Below are 18,968 nucleotides of genomic sequence, written 5' to 3'. Positions count from 1 at the left end.
TAGATGCATCTACTATATAAACTCTCCAGGCGCTCTAGCACATTGCTTGGTCTTAGTTTATTGTGTTGATCACTACTCAGGGTTTCTTGGTTTTGTTTTTAGCCTTGTCTGTTCTGTTTTGTCTTGTATTATTTTGGATTTTTGATTGTTTCAACCCGGGCTCATTCTCAAAGCGTAGTCCCGCGGACGTTTTTGGAGACCGTGAAATACGTCCCGGGAGGTAAGTTTTTTTGCAGTTTTTGTTTTCGTGAGAGGCCGCTGTTTTACGCATCACAAACGTCTCTTGCGGGCACGAACAGCGTTCTCGCATAAACCCACCAGAGGCCGTTGTCGGCTGATCGTCCGTCCGTCCGACTGATTGAATGAATGAATGGCTGAATGATTGACTGGGCGACCGTCCAATCGACTGACCCACCCTCCTCCTCCTTCTCCAAACTCAACCAATTTTACCGATTGGCCCGCGCACCCGCTTACTTCTCTAAACCCAACGACAATTTTTACAAAAGCCATCCAGAAAAAGAAAAGCCCTCATCTGTATTTTTTTTACTACGTTTCTGGATTTTCACCGCATCCTCAACCCCGTTTATTCACTCGATCCTTTTATTTTTTAGATTTTGCTTTTGTCTTAATTGATTTCTGGAACTGCTCTACCCCGGACTCGAACCCTGTCACCGTCGTCGTGATCAGCTCCTCTGTAGGAGGAGCTGATATTGACTTTAAAATGGCTTTAAAACAAATTAAAAACTGCTTTTAATCTAGCCGAAATAAAACAAATAAGACTTTCTCCAGAAGAACAAAACATTATCAGATACACTGTGAAAATTTCCTGAATCTGTTCAACATCATTTGGGAAATATTAGATGAATAAAAAAACAAATCCCGATAATTTTGCCTTTAACTGTAAATGTAAGTCTGAGCACAGAAATTCATGTGTAAAAATCATGTTAAGTGTAGAAAGAAAGCAGAGAAAACGAATAAGAAAATGAATGTATAAATACTGAAACTCCTTCACACAGAAGAGAGCGTTCTGGGGCTGTGCATTGATCTGTTGTTCACGGTGTGTCTGCTCATTGATTATTGATCTCAGAGCTACTTCAGATTCTTCCCATGATGCTTCATGAATAAAGAGCTCAGGACATGAAAGGAATTGATTAAAGGAGCACGAAAATGAATGAAGACAAATCACAGATGCAAATGCGGCTCTGTGGAGACTCCAGAAACCTGCGATGGTCCGTCATTACGCTTCCTTAGCAGATTTAAACACAGTGTATGTACATATGTAATATATGAGCATGAGTTAATTCGAGGCAGCAGGCCGAGTGCCTTAATGTCCCACCAGTGCTGATATACAGCCATATCTCATGCTACTCACGTAATATTGCATTTATACAACAATTCGACAGCATAACCGTAAATATAAAAATGAAAATCAACCACAGAGAGTCTAAAAATTATGTTGTATGAGGAACTACTTTCTTCCGCCATTCATTCACTTCGGCAGCTGACGTCAGAACAGCAGAAACCACTGGTTAAAAACACATTCCTGTAGAGCTAGTGTTTGAATGATTCTCTAGCGTAATGTCTCAAATGATGATAAAGCAGCTGATTCTGCTCACATTTTAAGATTATAAGGCTGAACGGCATGAAATGCCATCAGTCTACAGAGATTTCCCATTATATCTCTGTTGCAATCGGGAGATCACAATAACTAACCCTGAAAAAGCCAAAGCAAAGCAAACACTAGCAGATTACTATAGAATAAATACAGCACTAGAGCATATAAAAGATAGAGATCGACTTAGAAAGTAATTTACCTGTTTAATAATGATTTGATCAGCTGTAGTTTGAGTTTTTCTCCTCTAAGGGCTTGTTATGCGGCTCTGTCGCCCTCTTGTGACGGAACATCAACCGTCTCTGTTGTGCTCAGCATGTCAGGCGCTGATTGGCTGTATCTCAAATATTATAACTATTTAAAATAGGCACTGTCCTTATAAATAAACTGCATAGTTGCAACTTAAACAACTACGTTCTCACCAGAAAAAGCCTCAAATGTACATTATGTTGTCCAGCAATTGCAATGTTTGTCAAACTGTAGTGAGTTTACTAATCTGAGTAATACAGAAGGGTGAAGAGGCTGTATGAGTGCTGATAATGCAGAATACCACACAGCTATCAGCCAATCAGATTTAAAAACCAGACAGAAATGTTGTATAAACGTAAGTATATGTTCATTGTTGGTTTTCTACACAGTATGACATCACTAAGGCACATGCATTTAAAAAAGGGCTCTATTATATACACAATAAGGCATGTGTAGCGCGATGTGTTGCTATTTTCAGGCCAGCGCAACTTTAATTTACATGTCTTGCACCACGTTGTTTAAATAGTAAATCCATTTGCGCCACTCTGTGGACTCTGGGTGTGCTGGTCTATAAAGCAGGTGTGTTAAGGCGCATTGTTAACAAAGGAAATGAAACATGTGGGCTGATGGATGTGTTCAGTGAGTTTCCACCGTTTCCTCACTCCATCAAAGTAAAGGAGTAAAGTAAAGAGGCTGAATGGAGGAGGCTCGTTCTTTATTCTCGCGCTGCAGATGCTCTGTTTAACTGTTTTCTCGCTAGTGAATCGTTCAGTTTTTACTCTTACAGAGTCCCCCATGTAAATAGCAAATGCACCATGGAGCGACGCAACTGACTCTTAAAGGGAACGAGAGACGAGACTCTGATTGGTTTAATGCAGGTTAGGCTAAAAGCTCATTTATGGATTATTGAATAATTCCTTAAAATGTGCAATAACTCAATCTGCTTCGCAATCAGCAGGAGTGAACAGAAAACATCATAATCCCACATCTCATTCACACTTCTGCACATTCACACGTTCCACAGTTTTCCTGCGGTTTATGAGGACATAAGCATATGCAGACGAGAAGAGCCCAGATTATCAGCGGAGGCTGGAAATGAAGTCTGCTATCAGATGACTCTCAAGACTGAAGCCGTTCCTCATGCTTGCGTATCTCATACCTCTGTGGTGTTTTCTCATGTTATGTTGTTTCCTTTCATTATGTGAATAAAGATCAATATTCAGTGAGTCTGGTATTTTGTGTTGAGAGTGCGGTGCTGCTTACACTAATCAGTTTTCATTTTAGAAAGAGAACACCTCTCATGATTTTTGACCTTTCACGCTCACTTGGCATGTGCATATTTTCGTGGGTCATGACCTGAGCCATTCGTCATGCAAGTTACCGTTTTTTTCTCTTTAAAATTTTTCCTAAATTATGTTAAACAGATTCAGAAATTTTTCACAGTATTTCCTATAATATTTTTTGGTGCAAAACATGAAAAGAGTTGTGCTGCTCTGACATTCAAACCATAAACTGTAAAAGATATGGACGTAGTATCTGTGATGTCACCCATAGGTTTCTGAAGAACCCAAAAGAAGCTACTAGTAGGCGTGGCCAACCGTCGAGATTTTTTTGCGCATCATCGCACCGACCAGGGGATACCAAACAAGGGCAAAGAGGCGGAGCTACAGACGCCTGCTAGCATTTTGCTAAGACCAGGCTTAGACAGACTTTTGAGAGAAACACTTCATACTTCATTCCCTGCGACTCGTTTGTGTTCTGACCACATGCGCTTGGTTGTACACTATATCAGTAAAGTGTTTAGTCTTTTAAAAACACTGCTGTAACACATTGAGCCACTAAACATTGTTCTTTTTCAACAAGAGGAAAATGCAAATTACTTCCAAACACTTCAGATATAGTCTGTGTTAGTAAATGCAGGACTATTGATGAACTCCAGCATAACAGTGTATGACAACACTTCAGACGACTGTTCTAGAGCCTGCAGCTAATCAATCGGTCAGATTCTGGAGTGCATTACAGCTCTAAAGAACATTATAGATGATAAATCATCTTAAATAAAGAAAATACATTTATAGAGATGGTATATGAGTATATAATTTCACTTAGCTGGGAAACAGAGGCCATGTGAATGGTTTGTGAGCACAGTTAAGTGCACACAGCATGCCATATCATCTGATAATTGTGGGAAATAATTCCAAAAGGCAACTGACTGTAAAGCCACATAAAACAACACAAAAATACGATGAGTTCAGCAGCTAATCAGCCGGAATCAGCTGAGGTGAAGCAACGGTGAACAGTGAGACCTAGCTGTCACTCAAGTGGCCACGCCCTTAATTATGCAGACTTAATATAGCCTAATATAAAGGAAATGAATGAGTTATAAAAACTCACCCCCCCTTAAAGTTGTCATGAAACGTAATATTAGGAATATGAGCCAAAATCGTTCTTTGTGTCAGGCTGTAAACACCTTTTTTTTTCTGCTGTAAAGTGGACCATTTTAACAGTGCGCTCAATAGAAATCTGCTCTATTATGGACACAGGACTAGCGGACGTTTGATGAATTGCAGTTTCAGTTACTTCCATATTAGCTTTAACGAAGGATAGCTGGAGTTTGGCGCTTGGGTCAAACAGATACATACAGGGAATCCAGAATCAAGCAATGTAAACAAACAGAACAAAGTGAGGGTCAAACAAGACAAGGCAAAGGAAACGCGTCATAATGTCACAGTACCGTTAAACAAGACTCAGCAACAATATGTGTGTGTGTGTGTGCTGTTTTTAAAGTCCATGTAATCAGTCCATAATAACCCTCCAGCTTTGTGTGTGCGTGTGTGTAAACAAAGTGAATCAGGAACCGGTGTGTACAAAGTGCATGACGGAACTTGTAGTTCGATACGTGACAGAAATGTAGTCCAGGTGTGTTTACCAACGATCTGCAGCCGCTACAAGGCTAGTGATCATAACACAAGGTATACGTTCACATCCATATACTCAGGGCTTAATTTAACAGCAAAAGCCCGATCCCCACTTGGGGGATAAAAGCATGGATCGCCTTCTCTTTATCCCTAACTTACAATATAAAATACATTTAGCCAATAGAGAGTCCTCATAAACCGTATATGTGTGTTAAATATGATTCCTTCTCAGTACACTTGCTTTCCTAAAAGACAAACCCCTACAGATCTCAGACTAAGAAAGTCCTCCAGAAAGTAAAGCTCCTCTAATTCTGTGACTCTGCAGATAACTCAATATATGTGCGCGTCTCCAGACTGAAGCTCATCAAAAGGGTCTCATCTGACACCACCACGCACCCGAACCCCCAATAAAACAATGTCAACACTGCTATTAAATATCGATCCGTGTCTGGAGTGCATTCGTATCAGCCTGCAGCCAGGAATAGACACGCGCGTCTGAGTTACACTGGCTTCCATCATCCACACCGCTGGCAAACTCACATCAAAAGACGAGCAGAAGATGACAAAAAGCCTCAATCTCGCACTGACAGGAACTTACAGAGCGGGTTACAAGTTTAACAAGCCACAGAGAGGTCAGGCGCAAAGTTTCACTGTGAAACGGAAAAGCAATAATCCTCAAAAAAACCTGGCAACATAACACAGCTGGAGGTCAGGGAGTGTGGAGAAAGAGCAGACATGCCATGACAAGAGCCGACACATGTTTATGAAGAGCTGTGAAATATCAACAGAAGTTGGATTTGAGACTTGAAAGTGTTGAAAAATACCTTAGTAACTTACAGTAAATACTAGTGTAGTTGAACTATACTATAGTAAAGTACTTCAATTAATTTATTGTGTTGATTCTGCTATACGTACTATAGTAACACAACAACTACACTAATATAAACAAATGACCCAACACTGTAGTTTTCAATGGCAAGAGGGTATATTATACTACACTAGCTTACTGAACAATACAATACTAAAGTAATTCAATTAATCTGTTGTGGTAATTGTATAGTTGCTATAATCACATAAAAACTATAGTAAAATAGTAATACACTCACCGGCCACTTTATTAGGTACACCTGTCCAACTGCTCGTTAACGCAAATTTCTACTCAGCCAATCACATGGCAGCAACTCAATGCATTTAGGCATGTAGACATGGTCGAGATGGTCTGTTGCAGTTCAGAGTGAGCATCAGAATGTTGAAGAAAGAGGATTTAAGTGACTTTGAACGTGGCATGGTTGTTGGTGCCAGACGGGCTGCTCTGAGTATTTCAGAAACTGCTGATCTACTGGGATTTTCACGCACAACCATTTCTAGGGTTTTACAGAGAATGCTCCGACAAAGAGGAGACATCCAGTGAGCGGCAGTTCTGTGGGTGCAAATGCCTTGTTGATGGTCAGAGGTCAGAGGAGAATGGCCAGACTGGTTCCAGCTGATAGGAAGGCAACAGTAACTCAAATAAGCACTCGTTACAACCGAGCTCTGCAGAAGAGCATCTCTGAACACACAACACAGCCAACCTTGAGGCGGATGGGCTACAGCAGCAGAAGAGCACACCGGGTGCCGCTCCTGTCAGCTAAGAACAGGAAACTGAGGCTACAATTCACACAGACTCACCAAAACTGGACAATAGAAGATTGGAGAAACGTTGCTGCTCTGATGAGTCTCCATTTCTGCTGACACATTCGGATGCTCGGGTCAGAATTTGGCATCAACAACACGAAAGGATGGATCCATCCTGCCTTGTATCAGCAGTTCAGGCTGGTGGTGGTGTAATGGTGTGGGGGAGATTTTCTTTGGGTCCATTAGTACCAACTGAGCATCAACGCCACAGCCTACCTGAGTATTGCTGCTGACCATGTCCATCCCTTTATGAGCACAGTGTCTCCATCTTCTGATGGCTACTTCCAGCAGGATAACGCAGCATGTCATAAAGCTCAATCATCTCAGACTGGTTTCTTGAACATGACGATGAGTTCACTGTACTCAAATGGCCTCCACAGTTGCCAGAGCTCAATCCAATAGAGCAGCTTTGGGATGTGGTGGAACGGGAGATTGGCATCATGGATGTGCAGCCGACAAATCTGCAGCAACTGTGTGATGCTATCATGACAATATGGAGCAAAATCTCTGAGGAATATTTCCAGGAGCTTGTTGAATCTCTGCCATGAAGGATTAAGGCAGATCTGAAGTCAAAAGGTGGTCCAACCTGGTACTAGTAAAGTGTACCTAATAAAGTGGCCGGTGAGTGTAATATACATAATGACCTATTACCGTAGTTTTCTATGACTATAGGGTATATTATACTACACTGCTCCACCATAGTTTACTGTAGTAAATAGTAAACTACAGTATTTATTACATTTCTTCTGTACACTAAGGGGGCGAATAATATTGACCTTAAAATGCCTTTAAAACAATTAAAAACTGCTTTTATTCTAGCCGAAATAAAACAATTAAGACTTTCTCCAGAAGAACAAATATAATAGGAAATACAGTGAACAATTCCTGAATCTGCTCAACATCATTTGGGAAATATTTGATAAAGAAAAGAAAAGTCACAGGAAGGTGAATAATTCTGACTCCAGCTGTATATTAAAGCACTTTTATAAATGTAACCCCATGCAGACACCTAAAATGGGACGTCTTTGGTTCTTGAACAGTGTTTTACATATTGTAAACACATACTAATATCCAGTAGTATGTAGGCTGTAGCTCTTTTATTTAGTCATGTCAGTTTTTCACTGAAACAGCCGTGATATGTGATAAATAACTGTATTTTCATCACATAATCTCAGTACTGGCCTCTGTGCTTGTGCTCATGTGTGTCAGTATGGACATGTTTATGACATTAAACATATAAAATGTGTCCCTAATGCACTCATTCAGGAGTCTCAGTGTGAGCAAAGTATGAAGTATGGTGTGAGCCATAGTAGCGTGTGGGTGTTACACCCATAATGCACTGCAGCGCACCCCCAGGGGGGAATTTTTGCATATAATTCAGCATACTGAAGGTGGCGAGCAACTGATGATGATGAATTAATGAGCAGATGTGTGTTGAACGCACAGCAGGTGTGCCGCATGCTCCTCTTTTTAGGACAAACGCATGCATGGAATAATATTGAACGTTTTATTGTTCAGTAAAAAGTGTAAATCTAACGAGAGATTAGCTGGATTAAAACATTCGCTAATGGTGTAAATCTCACCAGATCTTGTTTCATGTGAACCGAGTCGACTTTATTCTTCCTTCATCGTGTATCTTGTGTTTTATTTGTAGTGCTCTGGGTGCTATTACTGTGCACTTCAGATTAGGGTTGCTCCGCTTACCAGTACCACGGTAGTATTAGGGGTGTCACGATTTCGATTTTTAATCGAAATAGATCGAAATTTATGCTCAACTTCGATTATCGAATCAAAAAAATAGTATCGTCGATGCTGCCACGCCCTCATGTCACGTAGGGGCGGACTGGCCATCTGGCAAAGCGGACACTTTCCCGGTGGGCCGACGTACTTTTTGGGCCGGGCTGATTATCGTCTTATGATCTGATCGGCCCATAAAAGGCTTAGCAGCCTATCATTTTTTTCTGCCTTATTAATTGACGCTCTTTTGATCTGTGACTTTCTGAAAGTTGATGCTTTTTTTCCCGGACAGACAGACCGGGCCGGCCCATGTGACACTCTGCAGCCCATTGGTTCTTTTCTTTACTGACATTGGGCTGGCCCAATCACAAACTCCTATTTTGGACTCCGTGACTGCTGCTTACCTTTATCGTTTAAATTTAATGTACGTTATACTGTTATAATGGCCATTATTGATTATAAAACTGATATTCTGCAAAAGAGATGGGGTAAAGTTTATTCTTTTCAATGGAAATGAAAGGAGACAGTTATACTTATATTTAAGCCCTGTTTTGTTATAAATATGCAGAGTGAAGATGACGCTCATATAAATATGCAGCTACACGAGGCTGTTTGGTGTTAATCATAATATCAAAATGAAACAAATTTGACTTATATTATGTTTTCATTGTTTAGATAGTGAAACAGCAAGCAGGATGAGGTGAATGTGATTATAAAGTACACTGTTCCTTTTGAAGATTTACCCATGCATCAGCAGGCAGTTTTTGTTATGTTTATTGTTGAATATAGGCTGAGTGAATAGTGTATTGAATAAGCTAAATTGGCTGTAGTGCATGAGTGTGTGTGAATGAGTGTGTATGGGTGATTTCCAATATTGGGTTGTGGCTGGAAAGGCATCTGCTGCATAAAACATGCTGGAATAGTTGGCAGTTCATTCCACTGCGGCAACCCCTGATAAATGAGGGACTAATGCGAAGAAAAAAAAATGAATGAATAGTGTTTTTTTTAGAACACAATAAATATCTTTATGGACAGTATACAGAAATTAAATTGAGATTAAAGTTTGTATTTATTTATTTATTTATTTATTTCATATATATGGCTTTTGTGTTTTATAGAATATGAGTTGATAAAAATATTGGACGTGCATAGATAGATAGCATTTTGATTGCCAGGGCCGATTTTTTGCCCCAGTCCAGCCCTGATGTCACGTCAGCTTGGCTTGCCAAGCGGGAAAGAAACAGGCTTGTTGAAGTGCTTGTTAAACTGCAGAAGCAGGAGACCCGTCGACAGAACTTAAACCCTCTCCTCTTTCAATGAAGTCGCCGGTGTGGAAGCATTTTTGATTTCCAGTGAGTTGTCAACGTTTGTGTTGTCGACAAAAAACACAGTTTTGCAAGCTCTGCTATGTACGTATTACGTACGGTTCGTGTACTTCGTCATTTTAGCGAACACCTCAGATACTGTTGGCTGGTTCCTGTTGGTTGTGCGTTTTTTTACCGACGCCATTATAATGACACAGATCACTGCCTATTCACGAGTCCCGCAGGAAAAGTGATTGACAGGTGGTAATTATGTGTGTATCTTGCCTTTATTCATTTACTGTATGATTTGTTTATGGGTAAAACAAAGACCACGCAGGTCAGGTAGTTTAAACGGTAGACTACAAATAATTAATTGGTCATTAATGAATTGATTATTCATAATCGAAAATCAAATCGTGCCTTTAGAATCGAAAATGTAATCGAATCGAGGATTTGGAGGATCGTGACACCCTTAGGTAGTATCGTCTACCCCCCAGTCCCAGTCTTCACTTTGACATGGGGGTTGTCGAGATATTATACATCGAGTGTAAATTAAGTGTAAATAACTTTGTTACAGTACAACAAATATCAAAGTGATGTGCATCAGCTGAAAATAGACATTCTAAGCTTTCACCCAGTAGGTCATATGGTGTTATTGATGCTGACAGACCTCTTAAATCTATAGTTATTCTCCTGATGACGTCATTTTGTCCCCGGTACCGGGCACGCTGAGTTTAATGCAAACTGTTGAGTTAATTTTTTTTGTTTTGTCTAAACAATATTTTTTAGAGTGTAGCACGTAATTCCAGTGAGCCTTTGTCATTGTTTTTATGTTAATTGCATGAATGACTTTGCACAGACACTTGTAAAAGGATCCAGATTCAGGGATTCAGAAACTCAGCCCGTCTCTGGTCAGCTGCTATAACACGGCTGCTTATGTTCAGATACATCTTTTTCTTCTATACTTTTCCAGGCTCATCTCGAGGGAACTCAGCCTGCAGGCATCTTGACACATCAGCCTGATTGAGCTCTTCTCTGAGGAGCGTTTCTTTCTCAAACACAAGAAAAACAAGCTTGTGCTTTGGCTCACTGGAGTTTTCAGGCCAGTCAGTTTATGATGGCGTCTGTTTCGCTTTTCCTGCTGCCATGCTACAGTGTGCACACAGAGAAATGAAGAAACACCAACATGCACACGCAGGTAGGACAAGTGTTCAAGACGTCTTGTGTTTTTCTGGTAAATATATTCCTAAGCTGTTGACCTGAAATTGACCCAGATATTTGGTAAAAACCCAAACAATCCAAACCAACCCAGGCTCATTCTGGAAACGTAGCCCTGCGGACGTTTCTGGAGACAGTGATTTAGTTGGCCGGAGGTACGTATGGCCGCATTTCTCGAGCGAACACTTCGGGGCGGTGTGTGTGTGACGCCGCTCCTCTCTTCTCCGCGCTCGCCGGCTGGGCTGACGGCTCATCACCTCCGTGAGGAGGGCTTTCCCGCCGCAACCAGTTTGTCCGCTTAGCTCGCGGTGTTACGTCGGCGGAGCCGAGGCCTGAAAGGGGGAGGAGCCGGCTGCAGCGACGAGCGGGATCGAGTCCGGGGAAGAGCGGTTCCAAAAATGAGGTAAGGTGAAAAACAGAATACAAAAAATAAAAGCGAACGAGTTCGCAAGAATGCGGCGAGATTCGAAAACGCGGTCACAATCGTACAAGGGCTTTTGCTTTTCTTTTCCAGACGACTTTTGTAAATCGTCGCTTGGGTTTAGGGAAGGAGAAGGAGGGTGGCTGGGTCGCCGCCCAGTCGATCTTTTCATCATTCAGTCAGTCGGACGGATGATCGCTCGATAGCAGCCTCCGGCAGCTTTTCACGCGAGAACAGCGCAGGCACGAATGGCGCGTGCTCCCGAGCGGCGCACATCGGCCTCTCGTGGATTCACGAAAACAAAAACTGCACGAATATGTACATCTCCATACGCCTCCAGAAATGTCCGCGAGGCTACGTTTCCACAATGAGCCTGGGTAGACCCAAACATGTGTGTCTTCATCTATCAACATCTTTGATGTTTAGCTCTTATTTTCAATTGGATTCGGATCAGGGGATTGGCTGGCCATTCTAGAAACGTTATTTTCTTTTCTGAAAGTAACTGAGAGTTTTCTTGGCTGTGTTTGCAATCATTGTCTTACTGAAATGTCCACCCTGACTCGATCTTCATCATCTGGTTATGTAGGTGTTGAGACTGAAGTAGATCCTTTTCATTTACACTGATGAGGTGCTGAAAAAGGGTGGCACGATGTGTGGTTAGCACTGTGGACTTACAGCAAGAAGGTTGCTGGTTTGAGTCTTGGCTGGGTAAGTTGGCATTTCTGTGTGGAGTTTGCATGTTCTCCCCGTGTTGGCGTGGGTTTCCTCAGGGTGCTCCGGTTTCAGTCCTTGTCTCTTGTATTCCTGTTTATGTAAAGCACACCACTGTGTATGAACTGTGCTATAGAAATAACCTTGCCTTGCCTATAAGCATCAGCGCTGGACACGGGACAGTCTGCCCTGATGCATAGAACATGAGCTGCTCTTATAACACGTTATGCAACCTGAATTACATAAAAGTTCACTGTGGTCCTGTCATGTGATGCTGTGAGGAGCTTTCAGAGGAGCCTGCTGATGTTTCGTCTTGGTGTGCGTTTCGATGGCTGCGTCCGAAAGCTTTTAAACGTCGCCTGTAAAGACAGCATTACAAGGCAGGAACAAATTCAAATCCTGCTTCACTTCCCGTCTCGCTAGTTTCCTTCTTCTGCAAGATAACGCGCACCCTGTTTGTTCAGTAACACAGATGCGTGTGGATCTCCAGCGGTGTTTGAAAGCAAAGGGCAGGTTTACTCTGCTGGACCCTCAGCTGTGCGCATCCAAACACCCAGTGCCATTTACACTCTTCGTCGACTGATAATGCGCAGGTTTGCCAAACTCCCATAAAGTCAGCCGACTGTTCCTCCAATCCATCACCAGCAGGAGCGGCGACTCAATCATGCGTCCTACACTCTCAGAAATAAAGGTACGCCAGCTGTCACTGGGGTGGCACCTTTTCAAAAGGTACAAGTTTGTACCATAAAGGTCCAGATTAATACCTCAAGGGTACATATTAGCACCTAAAAAGTACAAAGGTGTTCCTCTTCAAATTGTTTAGGGACTAATATATACTTTTAAGGTACCAATATGTACACTTTAAGTACAAGTGTGTAAAGGCACCACCCCAGTGACAGCGTGTGTACCTTCATTTCTGAGCGTGTAGTGTAAATGCTTTCAGCCCCGATCAGCACCAATACTGTGCTGATGAGGAGTCTTAAAAGTAGGGTTGGCCATCGTTTGGGGTTATTTATATCACACTATCAGTGCTAAATCAAAACTTTTAAAGTGGTGCCTAAACTGATACTTCAGAGCAGGGGTGGCCAACCCTGTTCCTGGACAGCCACCTTCCTGCAGATTTCAGTTGCAACCCATCTCAAACACACCTGCCTGTAATTATCACGTGGTGTTCAGGTTCTAATTAACTGGTTCAGGTGTGTTTGACCTGTTTTAAAACTGTTGTTTAGTATTAAAGTGTCATTGAAACCCCATCCATTTTGGTTCAAGTCTACCTCAGAATTATTTCAAAACATGCTCCGAGGTGGGCGTGGAGCGCTGCGAGCAGAGGGAGGAGTGGGCGTGGATGAGGGAGAGATGGTCACTAGTGGGCGGGGCTTTCCCCCTTTGATGACACGTACAAAGGGAGAATGTCCCATTGTATATGAATATACAAATATGAATATATATATATATATATATATATATATATATATATATATATATATATATATATATATATATATATATATATATATGTATAAGTGTATGTGTAAATGTATATGTGTGTGTGTTTGTATATATGTGTGTGTTTTTGTATGTGTGTGTATGTTTACATACGTGTGTATTTGTATATGTATGTCTATGTGTGTGTGTATGCATAAGTGCATGTGTTTTTGTATGTATGCATTTGTGTGTATATTTATCTGTGTTTGTGTATGTCTGTATGTGTGTATGTATTTGTGTGTGTATTTATGTGTGTGTGTGTGTGTGTGTGTGTATACTGTATATTTAGTGTGTGTGTTTATATGTATACATGTGTGTATTTTTGAATGTATGTGAGTGTATTTAAATGTACTTGTGTGTGTGTGTGTATGTGAATCTCTATATATATGTCTGTGTATGTCTGTGTGTGTTTGTATATGTGTATTAGGGAGGATTTTAAGACCGTCAGCGGCACTCTTTAATCTCAAACATTTCTCTGCTTCAGAGCCGTGTGTGTGTGTGTGTCATTATGGGTGGTGTGTAACGCAGTGAGAGTAAATGTCAGTCGGGGTAAACGTATGCGGCGGAGGAAAACCACTGCAGGTTCAGAAGTTCAGCATCGCAAACAGCACTTTCATCTCCAGAACATACCTGTCAGCAACCACCACACACACACACACACACACACACACACACACACACACACACACACAGCGTTCTAGTGACTCAAAGCAAAGCTACAAACATGACCCTGATACTGCACAGTCACACAGCTCCACAGACACAACACTGACGGCCCTGGGCTTGATTTAGTTCAAACCGTCGTCTTGAACTTAACCCTTCATTTAACGCCATAACAAACAATGATATACACAACTGAAAGGCTGACAGCTTTATTTGCAGGTTTTTCTAATGTAACTATTAATTACTAATTTTATATTCTGTAGGTTATGGGTAAAATATGGTCATTATAATAGTATAAAGGGCACCTATGATGAAAATCACCTTTTGTTCGCTGTTTGGACAGGGCTGTGTGTATGTATACTGCATCCACAGTCATATTGGAGTGATCGAAACACAATAAATCCCACTGTAATATGGTGATTTAAAAGGGTGTAGTAGATTCACAGAGGGAATGTGTTTGACATTGTGGGTGACTCATCCAAAGCCTTGAATTAACTCAATGACAAATACATCAAATAATCATTGGGAAAGTTCTTACTGTAGTATTTTAACGTTACGTGAGATCTGCTTGCTTCATGTCTGTCACTGTGCTGTTTATCTGACACAGCCGGAGAATAACTCCCACAGCACCTAAGAACGGTGGGCGGGAAGAACCAACATTAAAGGCACGGGCCACAAACACAGCTACAAGATGCTCAGAACTCCAACATTCAGAAAGCTGGAATAAATAATCCGATGGGTATTTTGAGCTGAAACTGTACAGACACATTCTGGAGACACAAAAGACAGATCTTAAATCTTGAAAAAGGGCTAAAACATTCATTTTCTTGTAGCTTTAGTCCCTTTATTAATCCAGGGTCGCCACAGCGGAATGCCCTTCCAGCCGCAACCCATCTCTGGGAAACATCCACAATCACATTAACACCCACACTCTTGAACTACGGTCAATTTAGCCTGCCCAATTCACCTGTACCGCATGTCTTTGGACGGTGGGGGAAACCAGAGCACCCGGAGGAAACCCACGTGAAGGCAGGGAGAACATGCAAACTCCACACAGAAACACCAACTGAGCCGAGGTTCGAACCAGCGACCTTCTTGCTGTGAGGCGACAGCACTACCTACTGCGCCACTGCCTCACCCAGGTAAAACAGGTGCAATTAATTACAATGATTTAGATTTTCCCCCGAAATTTTAGGAACAACTGCTCTAATGAATAACCAGAGGAATAATGGACAGATCAGCTGTTTATATACCGTAGAGATCAGCAGAGCTCAGTAATTCTGCATACAGTCACAGTAAAAAGCTGCTTCACCAACAGGAGTCTGATCTGGAAATCATTTAAGGGATGCTGGAAAGTGAATACAGCTTTAATGTGAGCATCAATGAAGTTAAAAAGAGCAATCCAACACCAGATCTGCCGGGAACATCACTTAAGGAGATGCACACTTTGGCTGAAATGCTAAAGTTGGTGTTGAGGGAAACTGAAGGCGAATTTTCAAGCTGATTTAACCATAGAGTGGCAGTGTTGCCAACTTAACTTATAGATTCTCATGTGTCTTTACCGTACCATCCCTACTCTTCTCAACGAGCCGCCAGTGATGCCGTCCACCCCTCCTCCGCCTCAGAGCACTGACTTTCAGGGAACAGAACGGACACGGTCTCTCTCAAAAATGTATTAGTAACAAAAATGACCCAAATGGGCTTAAGCACAGGGTGAAGAATCAAAATCAAACTTTCAACAAAAACTGCTCCCGATAGAAATGTTACTGGTGTCCTTAAGGGGGGCTCAGATAAATTAAATTAACAAAATAAAACGAAAACAAAATTCAAGACCAATCAGAGGAAAGTGTTCCAAAAACAACAAAAAACACTCCGTAGAGGGGAGAGAAGTATCTCAGGGTGTAGTTTCAAGCTCACTCAGCAGAGGGCGATATGGCGGTATACTGTATCCTGCGGCCGGCAGAGCTGAGAGGAAGAACAAGAGCGGGACAGGTGAAGGACGGGAATACCGATCCTAAAGATCGGAGCCAATCGGCCAACCACGGTGATTAAACAAAACAGACACAGGTCCTGGAGATGACAGAGAGGGGTCAAAAGGCAGCAAAAAATACAAGGAACGACTTATCAGAAGACAGGCACGAAAGAACAGGAACTGAGTGGACTGGGCTAGCGAAACTGAGAGCATGCTGACTACAGACAAACGACAACGATCTGACAAATGACAACAAGAGGAGAGCGAACTAAATAGAGGGGAAATTACGGCAAGACAGGTGAGTGAAATTGGTTTAATTGAATAATAGGGATGAGTGGGGAGAAGGGTGGAGGCTGTCAAAGCAAGCAAGTAGAGGGAGAGAGCGATCAAAACACAACACGTGCTAACATAATGGCCTATTTCCACTGAGTGGTACGGTACGCTTCGGTTTGGTACGCTTTTATGGCCGTTTCCACTGTCAAAAGGCGTACCGAACCAAACCATACCGTACCACTTTTTCGGGACCCTTTCGATCCGGGCTCAAACAAACCCTGTCATCGTCATGATAAAAAGCCACAAAGCCATGGAGAAGAGCAGATTCACCCTGTGCCGCGTAGTTTTTAACGAGCCATTCTGAAGCCTGAGTGGTTTCACTTTCTTCCTTGCGCTCGCCGCTCGTCTCTATTTAAAATAACAAACTTCTTGAGCTGATGATAATAACGTGCACTTGATTATTGACAAGCTTTTGGAAACCCGATCCTGTGAGAAGCGGACAAACGCGAGAGTGACACATTCAGAAAGAGAAGGACAAACGCGAGAGTGGAGCGCAGGAAGAAAGGCGAAGCCAAGGAGCACGTTATTTCTTCAGCAAACGTAAACAAACTGCCTTGTTTTGATCTTTATTATCACCTTTTGGACTAATATGAACTGGGAATGATGGAATGACTCTCTAACAGAGGCTTCATGTGCTGCTGAAGATCACAGACACAGATGAGAGGTTTTCACTGACTGTAGGCTATACTTTGTGTTGTTTTAAACCTAATTAACGATGAAATGTCTGCTTTGTGTAGTTCTTCTGTAGTTGGTAACATATTGCAGACTGTAAGGGGCTGTATCATATATGTTAATTTATTTATTTATTTAATATAATTACAGACGTTACAGTAGGCTATTTCGCACCCTCATTGATCTGCAGTTATAATCAACTCTCGTTTATAGAAAAGTTAGTAATAAACATTTATACACAAGTACTTATATGTGTGAAAAGTATGTGTTTTGTGAGAAGTGCTTTTCATATGATATGTGAGCGACCTGTGCAGCTTTATTGTAGACATTTTCTCGAGCGAAAATGACGTCGACTGAAACTTTGTCATACATCACGCCCACCAAAAGGGGACCCTTGCTAGTGGAAACGCAAGCCTGATAAAGGTGACCCGTACCGACCCGAACCGTACCGTACCGTACCATTCAGTGGAAACGAGCCATAAATGTAAACAAATGCGAAACAGAAACAAACCCAGGTGATCAGACAGAGGACCTGACACTGACAGGCGGCCCAGTAGTGATTAAGGGTGCTTTAACACTAGCACTTTAGGTCCGCACCCGGATTCATTTCAGGAACAGATTCAAGAATTGCTCACAGTGTTTCCTCTAATATTTGTTCTTCTGGAGAAAGTCTTATTTGTTTTATTTGGGCTAGAATAAAAGCAGTTTTTAATTGTTTTAAAGGCATTTTAAGGTCAATATTATTCGCCCCTTCAGCAATATTAGTGTTGGATTGTCTCCAGAACAAACCACTGTTATACAATGACTTGCCTAATTACCCTAACTTTACCCTAATTACCCTAGTGAAGCCTTTACATGTCACTTTAAGCTGAACACTAGTGTCTTGAAGATTATCTAGTCTAATATAATGACAAATAGAAAATAAATCAGTTATTAGAGATGAGTTATTAAACTATTATGATTAGAAATGTGCTGAAGAAATCTGCTCTCTGGGTCAGGATTGAAGTGGGCTAATAATTCTGATTTCAGCGGTATATTGAGATCATGAAGTATTACAGCGCTTCTAAAATGTTAATTAGCATCATTGGTTGAGCCTCCCTGTACTTTTGATAGAGTGACTGGACCTGGAAGCTGCTTTACGTGACGTCAGACTGAACAAGCCGATGTCTATTACGAGTCTTCATCAGTGGGGATTCTCAGGACTGACAGCTCCTTTAAATGCAATCATATCAGGACATGCTGACTGGCCGACCGCTGAGATCAGACTCATTTAAGAGCAGCAAAAATCTGCTGATCGCTGCCAGATCGATGCATGTTAGAGCGCCGTCTGATTGCTCGGAAGTCCTGATGATGTACGGGGAAAGAAAAACTCTTGTGAAATTGCATCTGCACAAGCTCACGGCTCGGAGTCACCTGATATCCAGTCTTGATCTCGCACAGAAGGTGTCTCGGTCACACCTTTTATTAAATGGCCTTGATTGCAATGTGGCAACACGGTGGCTCAATGGTTAGCACTGTCGCCTCACAGCAAGAAGGTCACTGGTTCGAGCCCCAGCTGAGTCAGTTTGCATTTCTGTGTGTAGTTTGCATGTTCTCTCCGTGTTGGCGTGGGTTTCCTCTGAGTGCTCCGGTTTTCCTCACAGTCCAAACACATGCGCTATAGGGGAACTGATGAACTAAAGTAGCCGTAGTGTGTGTGAATGAGTGTATGGGCAATCTCCAGTGATGGGTTGCAGCTGGAAGGGCATCCGCTGTGTAAAACATATGCTGAATAAGTTGTCGGTTCATTCCACTGTGGCAACCCCTGATTAATAAAGGGATTAAGCTGAAAATAAAAATGAATGAATGAAAATTGGAGTCAGATTGAACTCGGAGCTGGACACAAATAAATAACCAGATTCTCGTTTAAAGGTGCTAGAAACGACTTTTGACGCATTCGACTATTTATTCGATTCCGTCGTTGGGCCAATAGAATTCAAACTTACACCAGGAAAACCTA

At 41.9% G+C, this 18,968-nt stretch overlaps 1 protein-coding gene and 1 long non-coding RNA gene across 2 annotated transcripts in view; both read left to right on the top strand.

The window, feature by feature from the left end:
* kpna4 (karyopherin alpha 4 (importin alpha 3)) overlaps window positions 1-18,968 on the top strand; it is a 408,827-nt gene that overhangs the window by 280,264 nt on the left and 109,595 nt on the right. The window lies entirely within an intron of this gene.
* The window catches only part of LOC141377994 (uncharacterized), a 66,982-nt gene that overhangs the window by 5,910 nt on the left and 42,104 nt on the right, over window positions 1-18,968 (top strand). The window contains exons 2-3 of the long non-coding RNA XR_012391232.1: window positions 10,468-10,692; window positions 11,720-11,841. This is a non-coding gene — a long non-coding RNA (uncharacterized lncRNA). The remainder of the gene's footprint in view (window positions 1-10,467; window positions 10,693-11,719; window positions 11,842-18,968) is intronic.

Source organism: Danio rerio, chromosome 15 (assembly GCF_049306965.1).
Source record: "Danio rerio strain Tuebingen ecotype United States chromosome 15, GRCz12tu, whole genome shotgun sequence".
Classification (NCBI taxonomy): Eukaryota; Metazoa; Chordata; class Actinopteri; order Cypriniformes; family Danionidae; genus Danio; species Danio rerio.
This window is presented reverse-complemented; position numbering and strand designations above follow the sequence as displayed.